This window comes from Neophocaena asiaeorientalis, unplaced genomic scaffold (genome assembly GCF_003031525.2).
Source record: "Neophocaena asiaeorientalis asiaeorientalis breed wild unplaced genomic scaffold, Neophocaena_asiaeorientalis_V1.1 scaffold409, whole genome shotgun sequence".
NCBI classification, from domain to species: Eukaryota; Metazoa; Chordata; class Mammalia; order Artiodactyla; family Phocoenidae; genus Neophocaena; species Neophocaena asiaeorientalis.
Window position 1 is genome coordinate 1,929,226 of NW_020175208.1, and position 16,933 is coordinate 1,946,158.

Below are 16,933 nucleotides of genomic sequence, written 5' to 3' on the forward strand. Positions count from 1 at the left end.
CTAGAGAGGCCACCGCAATGAGGGGCTTGCGTACCGAAAAAAAAAAAAAAAAAAAAGATTATTTGGTAGAAAATAATCACATTTGAAATATGTGATATTTTGTTACTGTTATGTGGGTAAATTTCTGGATTTTAGCAATCTGTTTTCAGTTCAACAAATATATGTATTATGAGCCACCTACCCACTGCTGATGGCTAAATGTTACTTTTTATGCTGGGTGGCGAGAAAAGCTGTGTATGAACTGAGCCTGACAAAAAGATGGAATTAGGAGACTGTAGACTTCTCTGCTAATTAGATGGACTGGACCTAGAAATGGCTGGTGTGAGGTGGTGGATTAGATGTATCCATAAGGGAAAGGAACTCTATATCAATCAATTTTTTCTTATAAAAAGAATATATTTTCATTCTAGAAGATTGGTGCTGGGGTAGGGGGTGGTGTGGATAAGCAAAGCCAAGGGAAAAACCCCTGCTATCCCACCACCCCAAAGTGATGCCGTTAACGTTTTATTTTAGATCCTTCAGCGAGTATATGAGGGAGGTCTGACTTGTAAGCTGGACATCACTGAAGAGTATCAAACTCCGTATTTGTATTTACCTACTCGTGCATCCTTGCACTCTGATTAAATCCTCAAACTTGATGTAAAGTCGTTTTCATTACACACGTCCCTGTAAAGCAGACTTTGTGCAAATACCAAATTCACACAATTCAAACTGTTATTTTCTTTTTCAGTTAATGTTTTAAATATGTTATCCCTTCAGCTTATAAACAGAGTCTGACAGAATGTGACCAAAATAAACTAGTTGATTACCTTGCTCCTGTGTTTAAAAGTACCCTAGTGGCTTCTCATCCCTCTTAATCTAGGAATTTTCATTTCTGGTAGTGGTGGGCTAGATAGTTAGAACCACTGAGGACAACTCTAAAGGTTGAGAGAAATATTCTTTTTAATTTTCTTAAATGTATTGAAGAGCTAACAAAATAGCAAGATTTGTAGACCTGAGTCAAAATCTAGGGTAAAGCAAGGACCCAGAGATGTAAGCTGAGCACTCAAAGCTTCCTTTTCTCTAAAGACATTTGCTAATCTGGAAGAAATATCTGTGAAATCAAACTGGGTTGTTGGTAGCCTTACAGAGCAAGAATCAAAACCTAGGTAAGAAATCTAATAAGCCCTCCCCTTTGTAAGCTGGGACCATGAAGAGCTATACCTTCAGAGTAAGAGTGAAGTGAAAGTAAACCAGCCCTGGAGCAGTTCAGACTTGTTGACACAGGTGGTCCAGAGAACCTCAAACTTTTATTAACTTAGACCAGAATGAATACTAGTCATGTCCCCTGGTGCCTGGCAGAAGCAAAGGAAAATCCTTTCTGGAGGATTGTGTCATTATCCTAAGGACTCAATCTCAAAAATGATTTCTTTTCCAAGTATAATGACCAGTAGTCAAAGATAATTAGTTCCAAAAAATAACAGGCTACCCTGAGTAATAACCAATAGAAAGAGCAGACAACACAAAGTCCCACAAAAACTTCAGGTAGGGGTTCCCTGGTGGCGCAGTGGTTGAGAGTCCGCCTGCCGATGCAGGGGACACAGGTTCATGCCCCGGTCCGGGAGGATCCCACATGCCGCGGTGCGGCTGGGCCCGTGAGCCATGGCCGCTGAGCCTGCGCGTCCGGAGCCTGTGCTCCGCAACGGGAGAGGCCACAACAGTGAGAGGCCCGCGTACCGCAAAAAAAAAAAAAACTTCAGATATTGCAGTTATTAGGCAGACTCTAAAACAACTGTGTTGACTACATTTAAAGGGTTTTTTTAATGAGCTTGAAAATATCTGCAGGAACAGGAATATATAAAACATGCTGTAAAAGATTGGAAATAGAACTTCCAAAACTGAAAAATACAATAACCGAAATTAAGAACTCAGTTAACATATTAATCAACAGATTATACACAGCTGAGGAGAGAACTGAACAGTGGATCTAAAGGACGTTACCAGAATGCGAGAGGAGATAACATGATAGAACATATACAAGATGGGATAAGAGACATAAAGGATAGAATAAGCCCTAACATGCTTTTAATGAGAGTCCCAGATGGTGAGGAGAAGCAGTTTGGGACAGAGGCATATTTGAAGAGATGATGGCTATGAATTTTCTCAAACTGACATAAAACACCAATCCATAGATTCAAGAAGCCTAATGAGTCTCAAGCTAGCAGATGAAAAGAAATACACACTTAAAATACATCATTGTAAACCTGCAGATAACCAGAGACAAATCTGTGATAAATAAATAGATTATCGTCAGAGAAGTAGCAGTTAGGCTGATGGCTAATTTCTCAGCATCAACAATGGAAGCCAGAAGACCAAGGCTTCCATAATTCTTTCTGCAGATTGTTTGCTTTACAAGGACCTCCTGCCAACAAGTTAGTGGAGGCAAAAATCTAGTTCTCATTCCAGTCGCCAGAACCTGTGCCTTGCTCTGAGCTGCTTCTGCCCAGAGAAAGGGATGCATTTTTCTAATTCTCGCAAAGATATCTTCCACTTGCCAAGCCATGTGCCAGTGGGGCAGCATCTACCCACAGGAGGTACCCTGTTTTAACTTGTGTAAAGAGCTAGCAGGGGTTCTGCAGAAGAAAGTAAAATAACTTCATGTGCCTCTTCTAGTTTTGAAGCTACACATTCTTCCTTTCAGTGGACCCAGGCAGACGAAGACAGCTCTGGAAAATCAGAGGTATTTTGAGGCAACCAAAAACTGAGAGTTTACTACTATTACATTAAATGTGAATAGACTAAATGTTCCCATTAAAAGACAAAGATTGTCACACTGGATTATAAATCAGTTGTCTACTATTTACAGAAGACTACCTAAAATATCAGACAGTATTTCTCAACTGAGGGTGATTTTGTCCCCAAAGGGATATTTGACAATGTCTGGAGATTTTTTTTGTTGTCAGAACTGGCAGGAGGGGTTGTACTATTGACAAGCAGTAGCCTGGGATGCTGCTAAACTACAGCGCACAGGACTGACCCCTTAAAACAAAGAATTATCTGGCCCAGAGGGTCAGCAGTGCCAAGGTTGAGAAACTCTGATATAAATAAACAGAAAATTTGAAGAATTAAAAAATGGAAAAATGATACACCATGAAAATATACAACAAAAGGAAGCCAATAACAGCTATATTAATGATAGGCAAAACTATCTTAAGTCAGAAAACATTTCTAGAGATAAAAGATATTACTTCAAAAGAATAAAATTTCCATTTATCAGAAAGATATAAGAATTTTAAATTTATAATTACCCAATAAAATGGCCTCAAAATGCATAAAGCAAGAATTTGCAAGACAAAAACAAATTCACAATTGAGGTGTTTTATGTTTACATTTCTCTCATGGTATTTGATATAACAAGCAGTCAAAAAAACAGGATATATAAGATTTGAATAACAGCTAATTTCATCTGATGGGCATTTATAGAATCCTGTACTTAACTATAGAATACATATTCTCTTCAAGAGCACACATGGATCATTTATCCAAGTTGACCATATATATACTAGACATACAGCTAGTTCAACACATTCGAAAAGATTAAAATTGCACATAACTATGCTCTCTGACATTGGTATCATTAAGAACAATAAGAAAAAGGTGACTGGAGACACACACTGTGCCCCAGATATTTCAAACTTAAGCAGTACACTACTATGTAACCCACGGGTCAAAGAACAACTCACAGTAGAAGTTAGAACTGAATGATAATGAAAAATACCATATATAACAAAACTCCTGGGGTGTAAATAAAGCTGAGTTAAAGGGGTTTTTATAGCTTTAAACTCACCCATCTCAAGAAGTTAGCAGAAAAAAACAGCAAATTAAACCCCAAAAAAGTAGAAGGAAGGAAATAAGACAAGAACAGAAATTAGTGAAAGAGAAAACATTCATAGACAGGATCAGCAAAACCAAAAATTGGTTCTTTGTAAAGACCAATAAGATTCAAAATCCTTATATAAAGACTGGTGAAGAAAAAAAATACAAAGATTACCAATTTCAAGAATGAGGGACTTCCCTAGTGGTCCAGTGGTTAAGACTCTGTGCTTACTTCAGGGGCCACGGGTTTGATCCCTGGTCAGGGAACTAAGATCCCGCCTACCACATGGCATGGCCAAAAAAAAAAAAAAAAAAAGAATGAAAATGAGAACATCCCTATAGAACCTACAGGCATAAAAAAAGTATATTTCTAAAAGAGTGAACTCCAGCTTCTTACCCTGGGTGTACACAGCCCTGTGTGATCTGATCATTTAGATTAGATCCTCTCATTTTATATCACTGGCTCTTAAGTCTACTGTGCAGCCATCAATCATGCTAAGTCTGTTTCTATCTTAGGGACTTTGCTCTAACTCGTCACTTTTTCTGGGACACAATGGCTGTCTCCTTGTAGTTTGATCTCAATTTTAACCGTAACCTCCTCAGCAAGGCCTTTCCTGACCACCAGCCTAATGTAGCCACTAGTCATTCCCCATTACATGACCCAATTTTAATTCCCTAATTAGCACATGTTATTATCTGATGTCTTAATTATTTCCTCCCTGCCCCAGATATAAAACACATGCGAGTAGGAATCTTATCTTGCTCACCAGAGTGCACACAGTAAGTGCTCAATAGATGTATGTTGATTGAAATACCATCTTCTCATTCAGTCAGGGAGAGGTAGGCTAGGGGAAATAGGAAAAAAGTAGAAACAGAAAATGAAGAAAAAAATCAAACTATTTAAGAACCTATTGTATACAAAACTATAGTGTTTTTTAAAAAGGGAAAGAAGGGACAAGGAAATGTGCACAATGGGTTGAAAGGAGGAGTGGGGGAAACACTTTAATCATACAGTAGTACTGTTGTGTCTCAGAAAAGCTCTTTTAATTAGAGGGAAAGAAACTAACTTTGTTGAGCTCCCTCTGTGGAGGAAGCTTAAATTGCCAGATGATGTTTTTTGAAAGGTTTCATTTCTACTTAGAGCTGTAACCAAAATAATTTTCTTTGTTTTCAACTCTTTCCTAGGAAGAAAAGAGCAAGTTCTTTCATCTTATAGGAGGAAAAACAAAAGGCTCTTCGCCTTCATGGTGTAATATTTGTCCAGGATTACGGGTAGTGCCATTCACTGAGAGAGAATACAAGAAAACTCATTTTGGAGGGAAATCATCAGTTTCATTTTGAACAGGTTAAGATTCAGAGGCTTTTGAAACATCCAAGTAGAGAGAGATGTTGACTAGATAATGGGATACATCAGCCTGGGTCTCAGGGGAGAGGTCTGAACTGGAGCTCTAACTCTTTGATGTACACAAGGTAATTGAAGCCATGGGAGTGGATGTGAATGTCTAGAGAGAGAGAATAAAGTACGAAAAAAACGAGGTTCCAGGGCTGAACCTTGAGCAACTCCAGCATGTAATGGTTAGGCGGTGGGAAACCAGCCTCTGCAGGAGATTGAGAGGAGTGGCTAGAATGTGGTTTCATGAAAACCAAAGTTAGACACCTTTCCAAGGAGAGAGGAGGGTCAGCAGTGTTGAGTGCTGCTGGGACGTCAAGGAGAACAAGGAATGAAAATGATTATTAGATTTAGTGACATTGAAGCCCGTGACCTCAGTGAAAGTCGTTGTAGCAGAGCAGTGTAGAATCTGAGTCAGTCTTAGCTTTGCATCCCCGGTGCCTTTGCATAGGGTAGACACCGGATATATTTGTTCATTTTACTGTGAAATGTTTAATAATGCAGGAATATGTATAATATGTATATGCAGAATTTAAAGAATAATTATAAAGTGAACAACATTTACTGAGCACCCAAGTTGAGAGAATCTTAGAAGACACCTGTCTGCCCCTCCCTGCTAGCATCTTCTTCTCCGCCCAGAGATACCACTCCGCCAGTACTAAAGGGATAAGTATCCCCTTGCTTTTCTTTATAGTTTTACCACGTATGAATGGTTCCCTAAACAATACGCTGGTTTTTTTTTTTACAATATACTTTTTAGTTTTGACTGTTTTGAATTCTGTGTAAATGGAATCATACTGTATCCACTCTTTTGGGTCTTGCTTCTGTTGCCCAACATTATGTTTTTCTGATCTGTCTGGGGTGATGATGAGACTGTATGTCGTTTGTTTTCACTGTTATATATAGTATTCTGTTGAATAAATATACCACCATTTACTTTGACATTCTGCTTTTGATGGACATTTGGGTCACTTCCCATTGTTGCTGTAACCAGCAACACCATCATGAATATCACCGTATGTGCAGCCTTATGAACTTGTGTAAGAGTGTTTCTAGGATGGGTGTATACATAGGAATGGAATTGCTGGGTCGTATGGATATGTTCAGCTGTTCCCTAAAGTGGTGTGTCGATTTACATTCCTACTCTTTCTGTGTGAGAGTAGTCACTGCCCTAGATCCTCCCCAGTGTTTGACATTGTCAGACTCTAAAATTGCTGCCTGCCTGATGGCTATGAAATTTTATCTCATTGTGGTTTTAATTTGCATTTTTCTCATTATTAATAAGGCAAACGTTTTTTAATTGAAGTATAGTTGATTTACAATATTGTGTTAATTACTGCTGTATAGCACAGTGACTCAGTTATACACATGTATGTTCTTTTTCATATTCTTCTCCATTATGGTTTATCCAGGATAGTGAATATAGCTCCTTGTGCTATATAGCAGGACCTTGTTGTTTATCCATTCTATACATACCAGTTTCCATCTGCTAATCCCAAACTCCCAGTCCATCCCTCTCCCACCCCCCTCCCCCTTGGCAACCATCAGTCTATTCTCTATGTCCCTGATTCTGTTTCTGTTTCATAGATAGGTTCATTTGTGTCATATGTTAGATTTCACGTATAAGTGATATCATACGGGATTTTTCTTTCTCTTTCTGACTGACCTCACTTAGTATGATAATCTCTAGGTCCATCCATGTTGCTGCAAATGACATTATTTCATTCTTTTTTATGGCTGAGTAGTATTCCATTGTATATATGTACCACATCTTATTTATCCATTCATCTGTCAATGGACATTTGGGTTCTTTCCATGTCTTAGCTATTGTGAATGGTACTGCTATGAGCATTGGGGTGCATGTATCTTTTTGAGTTATAGTTTTGTCTGGATATATGCCCAGGAGTGGGCTTGCTGGATCATATGGTAAGTCTATTTTTAGTTTTCTGAGGAACCACCATACTGTGTTCCACAGTGGCTGCACCAACTTACATTCCCACCAACAGTGTAGGAGGGTTCCCTTTTCTCTACACCCTCTCCAGCATTTGTTATTTGTAAACTTTTTAATGATGGCCATTCTGACTAGTGAATGTTTTTTTTATGCTTATTGGCCATGTAGTATTTCACAAAAGAGAAAATCCAATCAAGTCTATTGTCCATTTTTCTGTTGTACCTTTTTTCTCATTGGTTCATAGGTATTCTTTAATATTTTGGATGCAAATTCTTTTTTGATGATGTGTGTCGAAAATATTTTTATCAGTGTAAGGTTTGAATTTCACTTTCTTTATGATGCCTTTTAAAAAATAGAAGATTTTAATTTTAATATAGTCAAATTTATCAATCTTTTCTTGTTTAAAAAACCCTTTCCTACACTGAAGTCATTATGAATTTCTTCTAAAAGTCTTATATGTCTGTATTTTCCACTTAAATATTTAATATTTCCACTTAAAAATTAATTTGGTGTGAAATGGGATATCAGTTTCATTTTTTTCCACGTAGGTACCTGATTTTCCCAGCACTGTTTAAAGAAATAGCCATCCCTTCTCTATTGATCTGACATACCCATCTGTCAGATAACAAGTGTTCATAAATGTGTGGATTTGTTCTGGGAATCCCTCTTTGGTTTCATTCAGTGATGTGCTGATAAATGTTTAGCAACCAGCTCCTCTCTCTCCTCTCCCATACACTCGAAAAAGCATTTGCTGATTTCTGGTGGGGTTTAAATACTCCCACCATGACCAGTTTCAAGCGACCAACATGATGTCACAGAATGCAGAGTTCAGAAGAGATGCCAACAGTGGGCTCTCAAGAGCAGGGTTTATTCCAATGCTACATCAAAAAAGTATCTGGGGGCTTCCCTGGTGGCACAGTGGTTGAGAGTCCGCCTGCCGATGCAGGGGACATGGGTTCGTGCCCCGGTCCAGGAAGATCCCACATGCCACGGAGCGGCTAGGCCCATGAGCCATGCATGGCCGCTGAGCCTGTGCGTCCGGAGCCTGTGCTCCGCAGCGGGAGAGGCCACAACAGTGAGAGGCCCACGTGCCGCAAAAAAAAAAAAAAAAAAGTATGTGGCCCAATCCTCTTACTGATTTCTTTGGGCCCCCAGGGCCTTGTAAATACAAATATTAACACATCAATTTTCAGAAACATAGTTACTGGGAAAATTAGGCATAATTATGAATTAGTTCCATCCACTTAGTATTATCTTATAAATATTTTAAAGCTACCCTCTTCCCCACCTCCCCTCCCCCACACATATCCTGATCATTCCCACCTAAAAGTTCTTGGGGTCAGGGTTGTGACTTCTATTCCTTTATTCTCTCCTGTCCCCATTCCCCAGTAGCACCAGCTTCTTTGCCAAATTCAATAACTGGGAGAGGAGGCTTGCTACAGAAATTTCAAAAACGTGGACCAAGTCACAACTCTAGGATGTAAACCACTCACTGGGTCATGTACGACCTGGGAAACAGGAGGTTGTCCAGATGCGAAGCAGACTCCTTACATATCTCCAAGTCTATTACAACAAATAAAAAGACTGGCCTGTTTGTGTGGCATCAGCCAGGAAACCTTGGCACCAGTGACTAAGCTTTTTGGTATCCGTTCACCTATAACTGTATGACTCCATAGAACTTTTTCTAAATGGGGACCGTGGTGATCATAACGTTCTGTAATGTGGCCCTCGTGGCCCTGGTCAGCTTATCGTCCAAAGTAATAACAACTGCAGTAGCTTCTGTGAGCGCCTACTGTGTGTGAGTGCTGTTCTCGAAGTTTTACAGGGATCCTGTCTGCCCCTCACAGTGTCCCTTCAAGGGTGGTTATTCCATTTTACAGATGAGGAAATAATGACTCAGTGAGGTACGGCACCTTGTCCCCAGTCACACTGGTAGTAGGTGACAGGTGTATCCCATCCCAGGCCTGGGTAACCCCAAAGCCACTACCCCACACTGCTTTGTTCCACTCTTCACTTTGTATGTCCATGGTAGGATTCTCCACTTTGTGCCTTGTGTTGTAGTTCCCTGTATATATTTCTATTTTCCTTACAATATTGTCAAAGTCCTCACAGGCAGGAACTGTGTCTTTTCCACCTACCGTCCAAGCAGCACTAAGTTAGGCTGACGAGGTGAACTGGATTGAGTGACCTGCCCAGGAACACTTCAGGGTCAGTGTCTGGGTCAGGAGTTGCACTTTCTGCTGGGAGACGATCCCAGGAGGCTACTACCTCCCATCTTCCTGTGCTTCCTAGCTCTGACACCCACCCAACAGTCCCTGGGTCCACTGGAATGTGTACTTAGGAAGCGAGGACTACCCCCAGCCCTGGTCAGCAGGTGTCTGCACCTACTGCACCCCCAGCTTCTGAATGGCCAGGACTTGTTCAGATGGAGAATGAACATTCTTTCCCTGACATTTTCATTTTTCACTATGTTTTGTGCTAAGAATATTGTGGTGTTTAAGCCCAGTTACTTTTAGAAATATAGGCAATTTGGAAAATAAATAAAGGCACAAATAATAAGATGAGAATCAGCAGTAACCATACCACCCCAAGCAACTACTATTAACATTTTGGTACATGTCCTCCCAGCTAGCTATACATTCAGTAACGTAGAATTCACAAAAATGAATTATATTATGCATGCTATGTTTGTAACCTGCTTCATCCCCTTCCATTTTTACTGGTTATTCCAAATCTAGAGGAAGCCCTGTTAGAGAAAAGTCCTCTCCTCCCTCTCACTGTGATTTAGTGGGTGAGATGGGGTTAGATCATAATTATACTTATTTAATGCCATTTAAAAGTTAGTAAAGCATTTCACATCCTAATGAGGAAAAAACTTAGTCTGACTCATAGGGCAGAGGCAAGATCAGTGTTTATATCTTTATGCCAGCCTGAGAATCGTTCCACCACTATTTATTCCATCTTTCCAGAAATGCTTTAAAGTTTCAGGTTTCAGGAGGAGAGAGAGAAAAAGTACAATTGTAAGTAGGGCTAGATGATCAAATGTCGGGGCCAGATGGGATATTGTTTTTAACTGCATATCTATCTGAGGCGTTCTTTTTGAAATTATTATTGACTAACTTCTGAATATGTTTTACATGCATAGGGAAAAAAATTTTAAAGCTATAAAGGGTATACAGTGAAAACAGCCCCCCACCCTCTCTCTCATCCGTCACGTTCCTCTGCCACTGAGTCACCTTCTCCGGAGCATCCCTGTTAGCAGTTCTCGTGTGTCCTCACCTGAAGCATTCTGAGTTCAAAGGGCAGGGGCGTGCAGAGGTGATCAAGGGTGAGAAGAATGCGCTTCTGTATTTTCCTCTATCACATCTGTATCGTCTGCTGAGGTCATCCGAGTAACTGGGATGCAAAGCCCTCGACAATATTCCAAACGAAACAGAATCTCCTTCTTTCAAAGTCCCCTGTGGCTGTATCTCGAGGCAGGGTCAAAACTGCCACCTTCTGTGCCACTGGAAGCACTGCTGACCCCGGACTAGTCTCAGCGTCAGAAGACTGAAAGCCTCGTCTGGGCTCTGCCCTGGACTGGCTCTAGGCAAGTTACCTCATCTTTCTGAGATGCCCGTTTTAACTAGGTGATCTCCAAGTCCCTTTCTTCTCTAACCATGGAAGGTTAATTAAGAGAATGTCTTAGCTTGGGCTGCTATAACAAAATACCATAAACTGGTGACTTATACAGCAGACATGTATTTCTCACAGCATTGGAGGCTGGAAGTCCAAAATCAGGGTGCCAGCATCATAGGCTTCTGATGAGAGCCCTCTTCTGGGTTGCAGATGGCTGACTTCTTATATCCTCACATGGCAGAGAGCAGAGCAGAGGAAGCAAGCTCTCTGGTAGCTCTTATAAGGGCACTAATCCCATTCATGAAGGCTCCACCCTCATGACCTCATCTAATCCTAATTACCTCCCAAAGGCCTCACCTCCTAATGCCATCACACTGAGGGAGTAGGGATTCAACATACGTATTTTGGGGGGACACAAACATTCAATCCATAACAGGGGATAACTTAAAACAGTACTTCTCAAGTTCTAATATGCACGTGAATCACCCAGAAATCTTGTTACAATGCAGATTCTGATTCAGCTGATCTAGGATGGGGCCTAAGAGTCTTTGTTTTAAGCCTGCTCCCAGGTGATGTCATCTACTGGTCTGAGGCTCAGCTCTTGAGTAGCAGGAACCAAGCTGGCCTGCCTAACGGCCCATGACCTGTTCTAGGGATTAAGCACCTGGGAGTTCGGAGTAACGTTTCCTTTGAAGCTGAGAGCTCCCTCTGGAGAACCCTGGCACCTGGTTTCCTCAGATTCTTCTCTGCTAAAGAACGCTGACGTTCTGGGAGCTCTGCTGGGTGTCGGGCTCTGTGCTGAGTGCTCCAGATACAGTCTCTCTCTTCATCCTCACAGCTACCCAATGAAGGCAGTGCTGTGACTGTCCCCATTGTACAGATGAGGACGGTGCAAGCCTTCGAGAGGATAAAGTGCTCAAGATGACACAGCCGGTAAGGGGCAGAGCAGGCATTCCAACCCAGATTATCTGATTCCAGAGCCTTGATCTTACTGCTGAGCCGAAGAGCAGAATGGCGTTCTCGGTTCCAGCCTTGGAAGTAAACACCACTGCATCATGTGTATGTGGAAGCAGACACTGTTGTCCGTCGGCGCAGAATGTCTGCTCCAAGGGAACACGTCTCTGCTTGCAGATCTACCCTCTGCCTCAAATTTTCTTGATACCTCTGAAGGGGTTCTGACGGCAGCAGTATCATCCAGTGGGTGGGGTAGGAAGGCTGCTCCCATGAACCTTCTCTCGCCCCAAGGAAAGGGTTCCTTGGCTGTGAACAGCACTTAGATCTGTCATGGGAAGGCCATGGGCCTTAACAGGCCACATCCATTTTCATTTACCTTCTGAAAGAAGATTAAGGAGAAAATTCAATTTTGCCTAATGCCTCCCCCAAATGGCTAATTTATATGCTAATTAGCAAGATAAGAATCGATGAAACTGGTGATCAATATGATATCCAAGGCACCAGTAATGAAATTCATTTTGAGATGCACCGCCGGTGGAAATGAAGCAATTACACAGAATAAATGGGGCAGCTCAGGGAATAGGGGCTCCATATTGCACTTGACTGCATTATTTCCCCCATTACTCCTCCCCTCACCCTTTCCCCACCCCGTTGAAATCGACGGTCCATGCCGATCCTTTGGAGCACCACACACCAGCTTCTCCCTCTCTAATGCCCAACCCTGCATGATCCTTATGGATCTGTGGTCCAACTGGGAGAAAACGGAGGAGGGAAAATTACACTCTGAGAAGCCTAGACGTACAAGCCCTGGAGGAGAATCGGGGCTGAATAGGAGCTTTTAAGCCAAATGCTGAGTAGTGAATAGCACTTCACTCTCATACTTGCTGAGCATGGTTTAAGGGTTTCCAGTTCTAGAGCTTAAGTATAGCCACTGTATTGCCTAGATTTTCCAGAGCTGTCCTCATTTCAAACATTTTGTCTCATCAGACCATATGTCAAATGATGTGTCCTATTTAAGTCCAGTGTGAAGTAGGCCATAGTGTCCTCATATAAGATTTAGCCTGACTCTAGGAAGTCTTATTTCAACTTGACCATTTATTCATTTATTCCAGTGTTTCAGATTTTTTTTTCTTTTCTGTGTGTGTGTGTGTGTGTGTGTCTGTGTGTGTGTGTGTGTGTGTGTGTGTTGAGGGGGTGATTGCAGTCATCTCTGGAGATTAGGGACACAGCATTATTCATTTCGTACTTTTCAACTAAGACAATTAAAATGTGTCTTTTATCCCAATGTCTGCTCACTGGTATCACCTGGGGAGCTTTTTCCCCCCAAATTTATTTATTTATGAAAATTCTTAGCATATGAAAATGTTGAAAGAATTATACAGGGAATATTATATATGTATATTTTTCTAGATTCTACAGTTAGCATTTTACCATACCTGCCCTATCACATATCTATCCAACTATCCATCCCTCTATCCATTCATGAGTCTAGCTTCTTTTTTATGCAGTTTCAAAGTAAGTTGCAGGCATCAGAATGCTTCACCCCTAAACACTTCAGCATGCATATCATTAACTGAAGTTCAATATTTGTTTCTTTTTTCTTTTGAGGTAAAATCTATGTACAATGAAATGTACAGACCTGAAGTACACCATTCTGTAAGTTTTGACAGATACATATACTATGTATATGTATACATATAATATACATGAATGTAAACCACCCCCTATCACCATATAGAACATTGCCATCACCCCGGAAGTCCCCTCATGCCCGCTTCCAGTTATCCCCCATCCCAGCACTTCCAGAGGTAATCACCACTCTGATATTTCCCACCCTAGATTAACTTTTCCTATTCTTACAACTTCATGTAAGTGGAACCATACAGTTTGCACTCATGTGTAAGGTTTCCTTCATCCAGCATAACATTTCTGAGATACATCCGTGGTGTTGCCTGTATGGATGGATAGTTTGTTCCTTTCTATTGCTGACTAGTGTTCCACCATATGGATGTACCACAGTTTTTTAGCTAATATGAATAAGGCTGCCAGGAACATGTTTGTATGAGACTTTGTATGGACAGATGTTTTCATTTTCCTTGAATAAATTCCTAAGAATGGAATTTCTGAGTAATAGGGTAGGTGTATGTTTATTTTTATACGAAACTGCCAGACCATTTTCCAAAGCAGCTTGAGGAGCTTTTAAAATACAATGCCTCCCCCTTATCCCCAGAAATTCTTAAGTAATTAATTAGTTTGGATTGTGGCCCAGGTGCAATTGTTTCTGACATAATCATCTGGGGGTTCTAATGTGCAACCAGAGGTAAGAATCACTGAAGATATATTTCACTATGTTAAATGCAAAACGTTTAGTGTTTTTTTACTTTGAAAAGTGGCTTTCTGTTGCTGTTCCCTTTATCCCTTTATTTTTACTGCTGTAAAGACTTGGGTATGGTCTAGGATGACCTGGATGTCACAATGCAGACTTCAGAGTAAAAAGACCAGCTTTCTGATCCCAGTTTTCCACCTTGTATCACTTGGCCAAGTTACTCGTCAGTTTCCTCTTCTATAAAATGGGGCTTGTTGTAAGATTTCCAAGGTTATGAGGATAAATGTGCCTGACTCAAAGAATTTTCTGAAATTCACCATAGGATTGGGGTGGGAAGAGAGTTTCCAACACCCCGGATGAGTGGGATTCCTTAACTCTGCCTTTCTGAACAAGGGCAGATTGACAGTTCTTTTCTTTGGTTCCTTAATGGATGGCAGGGCTGTGAATGTCAGAGGTTGAAGAGCTGTCACCACCTCCCTGTAATGATTGAAGTGTAATTATCTCTTGTCTTACAAATTCGTAAAAGGCACAAGTGAGTAGGATAAGGATTTTGAGTCGGTTTTCCATCCCAGTGGTAACTTGGGCTGCTCTAGCTATTCACCGTGTAACCAACAACACACCTTTGCAAGACTGCTGGCTGGAGGCGGTGTTAAGACAACAGGGAGGAGCTATCCAGCAGCTGATTACTGAGCATTGAGTCAACAACTACAACAGAACAAACCACTGAAATCTGATCCCTACCATCTGAAGCCTGGCCCACTCCACCAGGGGAGACAGACCTGGACACTGTCTTCTGAGTTCACCTTTTATGACACCAGTTCAGATCTGAGTGAACTGGCCCCTAAGCCTTACAGAAAGCTGGTTTGTGTGACTCCTGACGACGTTTTATATCAAATGCTCAATCCTTGTTGGGAAAACAGCAACAACAAAAACCTCTTTAAGGGGTCTTCTGAGTGATGTCTCTCATTGTTCAACCATTTGAGTAAGGATTTGCCAGTGGGCACCAGGAAGAATGCAATTGTGAATAATAGGTTTTCCCATGTGAAACAGGCCAGAGTGGGCATAGATGAGGATCTTAAATCAGGCTAGAAGTGCCACGTTTTAGCTCCTTTCTGAACAGGAGGGCTGTGGAGCCTCCTACTTCATGTCCTCCACAGACAACTACTGAGAATGCAGTGTTCTGGCCTTCCCAGGGAAGTAGGGTTTCCAGAGTATCAGAGGTTGCTCTGGGCTCCATTTATCAGAACAGAGATCCAGGGTAAAGGATGGCTGCTAATGAGCCCCTCTTTTCAACTTTTTGGCCTCCCTGAGTGTCTGTCTGTGGGACCCGCGTTCTTTTGTCAGGGGGTGCAGGGCAGAGGGGGTGAGGAAAAGAGATCAGATGGCCTGCTATCTGAAGCATGTGCCTGGCTTCAGTAGTCCCCTTTTGGGTTGGTTTTATTTTGTAATACGTCCCCTGAGAAGACAGACTAAGCAGCCTGGATTACCCTGCAATTTCTCCAAACTATTTGCATGAAATACTGCAGGCAAAAAGCCCAGCCCCCCATTGGCTGTTGCTAGGTAACAACATAATCATCAGGAAATTAGGCTGTTTTTTTTTTTTTTTTTTTCCCAACCCAGAGTGTGAGGTTGCAGCGTTGTGCAGGAAGAGAGAGGGAGTGGAACAAAGAGAGATGAATGGGATGGTCTTGAAGGCGGGGACACCACAGCCACAAACCTGCATCCCACGGTAGGACAATCTGCTTTGGGTTGGGCTCTTTACTCAGTCAAGCCAAGATTGGTACATTTTCCTTTCTTATAAGTATGACAAAGCTAGCAGTTCCTACAGACAACAGGAACAGGAGCTATGGAAGCAACTCTGACATTTGAAGTGATTTTTAGAAGCAGGAGGTAGTGCTTAATATATGAGAGCGACTCCAAGTGACGATGAATAAATGAATGTATCTGGAGAGTGTGTGTAGGAAGATAAGACCCCATTCGCGTGGCTGCAGAATGCCTGCAAAGAACAGACCTGAGAATGTGCATGTGAATGAGGCGTGTGACAGAGGAAACCCAAGCATGCTTTCAAATGTGGAAGGAAGCGCCGTAAACTGAAGTTTGGGATTGTGTCCGTTATGACTCCACCAGTGTTTAGGCAGGTGGTCCTACTGTTTTTCAGCCAGGCAGTCCTCAGCCTACCCTTCTGCCTGGTTGGACTTGGCAGGTGAATGAAGAGTAACATGAAGAGAGCATTTGTGTGTGTGTGCAAGCGAGTGTGTGTGTGTACACATGCGCAAGTGGGCACATGCTATCTGAAGCATGGCGCAAGTGGGCACACGCATGCACTTTGGAGCACTTAGATCATTTTCAAGACTGTATACTCGAATAGCAGCGTGGCAAGCCCTGACAAGTGTACAGTTACACCCGGACACTTCCACGGGGTAATGAATATCCATAGAGACCATGAGTACTTTCCTTCCCCTTCCCGCTAGTCCCAGGTGGCTTTCCCACCTCTAACCTCCCTTATCTTGTCCTCCTTTTGAGTTCCCTAGCAATGACCCTGCCCTTACACTAGACCCTCCGTTGCCGTGCTGCATACTTCATTGGCTGGCTACGACCCCAGGCAAGCTAATTGCCTTGTACCATTCAATGCCTGCCAGATTAATGACTCCTCCTGTGTCTGGTTGCCCACAGCCTCCTCTGAGATTCCTCTGGGTCCTCTCTCTGGCTTGTCTTTCCCTTCTACCCGCCTCCTCAGCTCAGTCTCTCTGAGCTTGACATCTGAGTTTTTAGAAGTCATTTAATTTAAATGCAAAAACAGAAGGACTGTCTTTTGTGATTTTTTTTTTTTTTTTTTTTT

The 16,933-nt window shown here is 41.8% G+C and overlaps 1 protein-coding gene across 1 annotated transcript in view; it reads left to right on the top strand.

Annotated features, from left to right (window-relative positions):
- Positions 1-16,933, top strand: part of PHC2 (polyhomeotic homolog 2) — a 104,786-nt gene that overhangs the window by 21,813 nt on the left and 66,040 nt on the right. The window lies entirely within an intron of this gene.